Raw genomic sequence first — 3,343 nt, forward strand, 5'->3', positions numbered from 1 at the left:
ATGTCATCTACTAGTGGAGCTTAAACACAAAGATTTTTGGGCCATTAAACAATGTAACTTGGATTATGATGCTGATAGGATTGTAAGAAAGCTGCAATTACAAGAGTTGGAAGAGATATGGAATGATGCCTATGAGAATGCAAGGATTTACAAAGAAAAGACCAAGAGTCTTCATGACTAAATGATTACAAGAAAGGAGTTTGATGTTGGAGACAAAGTCCTTATTTATCATTCATGTTTGAAACTCTTTACTTAAAAGTTGTGCTCTCATTGGATTGGACCATTTGTTGTTTCTAATGTTTTTCCTTATGGTGCAGTTGAAATTACAAGTTTAGAAACATAAAAAGTGCTCAAGGTGAATGGGCATTATTGAAACCTTTCTATGAAGGTTGGGCGGCAAAACTCACTGTTTTTGGAATTAGCTGAACCAATTTATAAAGCATGAGCATGCGATGTGTCGAGCTAATGACATTAAACAAAAGCACTTATTGGGAGGCAACCTAACAAAAAAAAAAATATCAGATTTGCTTTATTTTTTCCCTTATCTTTTTTTTTTTTTTACATTTTACTTTATTTTTTTCATTCTCTTATATTCGTTTTATTTTATTTCAACATTGAGGACAATGTTGTGTTTAAAGTGTAAGGGTATTAAGATAATTTTAGTTTTCTTTGTTGTCCTTAAAAAAAAAGAGTTTAAGTTTTATCTTTTGAACTCCCATTGGTTTATGAGAATATGAGTATTATGTATGAAAATTAGTTGAGATAGATCAAAATATAAATCGAATGAATGAGTGTGCATGCAAGTTTTAATGTTTAATTAGTCTAGAGAGTGACTTTGAAATTATGCCTTGTTGACTTTACAATGTTGTACCAATGCAAGCTTTTTAGCCTTCAACATTATATTCTTTGATTGTGCATTCTTTCAATGATATGTATCTCTAGAACTTGCTTCATATCTTATTAAGATTACATTCACATTATATATGTACATGAAGAAGATAAAGGCAATAGAAATTTTAACCACTTGAGCCAAAAAGCCAACCTAAAGTATATTATCCTTATTGAGCCCTTTTGAGCTTATTTATTTTTTCTTTGCTTTACCCATGTGTAAGCCTTAACTTTTTATATGCTTTCCTTTTCCCCTGACCAAGGATTAGTATAGCATATACTTGTTGATATCTTATACGATTATTGTCGGAAATTATGTGAAAAGAAAAAAGAAAAAAAATGATTATTGGTGAAAATAATAGGCAAAGTTGCCAAAAGTGAAAGAGAGAAAGCAAAAAGAAAAAAAAAAAGGAAAGAAAAGTGTTCCTTAAAATTTTATGTTGATGGAGCTTGAAATAAAAAGAGGTTAAGTATTGATGCTTAAACATGGAAAATTTGTGTACTTTGATGGGATAAATTATTTTTTAGAATGCTCTACTTCCTTTGGTTTTGCCTTTTCTTTTCCTTTTTTTTTTTACCTCACCTTAACCTTAGTTCCATTAGAACAAAAAAGTAAGACCTTTAATTCATGCATTGCTTGTAATATTTTAGTAATGGACATGAGATTGAAGAGCAAGCTTATGGTAGAACATATTCATTGATTGGATTTGAGCGATTTAAACACATAAACCCTAAACACATGAGTGTTGGAGTGTATATCAATGAGATGACCTACCACATTCGCATGACATAGATTTCATTTAAATCCTAACGATTAATTAAGTTTTGAAGTTCACATGTAAATAAATTTATGAAAATTTATGTTTTTATCCTTCTTGATTGTATTCTTGTTTATAATGTATAATTCTTAGGAATTGATGGGAAATTAAGATATTAGTCATAATTATTTTATTTATTTATTTTAAGTTTGATTTTATCTCTCCTTTCTCGAGGACAAGCAAGAGCTAAGTGTGGGGGTATTTGATGCAACCATAATATTCGATAGTCTTACCCACATTTACCTAGTATTTACCTATGTTTTATATATAAAATGCCTTGATATTCTTTGTTTTATGTTTTGAAGGCACTTTTGAATGTAAGATTCAAAAAAGAAGTAAATTGGAGATTATTGGCAGATTTGATCTCCAATCAGTGTTTTATTCAGAGCTTGACATCCATACCTTTCTATACATATATGGCAAGGAAAATAAAAAGAGAAAGAGCATGGAAATCACAGCCTTCAAAGACAAATCTTGTATTTTGCCAGTGTTGACCTTCAGCCATTCCGACTTGACTATATTGAGCTAGAGAAGTCCATAAGATCCAAAGACCTATTAGCCTACCACATTTCAGTAGAAAAGAAAGCTCATATAAGAGAGATGTTTTTCTAAGATGACACATGAATTCTGCCACTAGATAGATTTTATGAAGAAACAAGTCTAAAGTACTTCTCAAAGCATCCAAATTGACATCCAAGTCTTTATTTCAACAATTTAGCTCCACTAAGTCCAAAGTCAAAGCTTAAAGATTATATGCAAGATTATTTCTCTTTTTTTATGAAATAGTTATTGAAATACTTAAATGTAAATTGTCTGCTTAGAAAAATGACTATTTTGTAGGAAAGGGGTTATGGTTTCTTATCAAATAAAAAAAGAAAGAGATAAAGGAAAGGGGGCAACCATAAAAGAGAAGAAAAACACACCCTTTCCTCCAAAAACCCGAAGTCATGCATTTTTCTTTTCTTTTGATTAGTTGTTCAATAGACATGTGTTGTCTGCGGCAAAATAGTATTTGCTACCAAAATTGTGTTGTCTGCAGCGAACTCATGTTCGCTGCTGAAAGTACGTTGTCCACAGTGAATCAACATTTGCTATTGAAGTCATGTGGTTTGCAATAAAACAGTTTTTGCTGTCGAATTGTGTGGCCTACAGCAAAACAGTTTTCACGACCAAATTGGGTGGCCTGCAACGAAACAGTTTTCGTTGCCGAATTGTATGGCTAGCAACGCATCAATTCTGCTACCAATTTTCTACAATGGATCCCCTAGGCATAATTGACTAAAGTGCTTGTAACAGTTTTATTTTATGATGGTATAAAATGTGGAACACTTGAATGTGAACATATGGACTCTTGAAATAAGTGTGGTGATGAATGTGATTTAAAGATGCAAATGTACTGATTTGTGGCCATTGATGTCTTAGGTGGTTTGGCCGAGATCGGACCATCGTTAGGACAAGGACAATTCGCAAGTGGAGCAGGTAGGTGGTTTCCACCTTTTTTTCGTATGATGTTTATGTTTTGAAATAATTTACTTATGGTTATATTTTATTAAATCACTGTTGAATGATGAAACGACAATGAAGTGTTTGATTAAATTCTTGATGATTATCGAAACGACAATGAAATGTTGATTGAG

The sequence above is a fragment of the Populus alba genome, chromosome 4 (assembly GCF_005239225.2).
Source record: "Populus alba chromosome 4, ASM523922v2, whole genome shotgun sequence".
In the NCBI taxonomy this organism is placed as follows: domain Eukaryota; kingdom Viridiplantae; phylum Streptophyta; class Magnoliopsida; order Malpighiales; family Salicaceae; genus Populus; species Populus alba.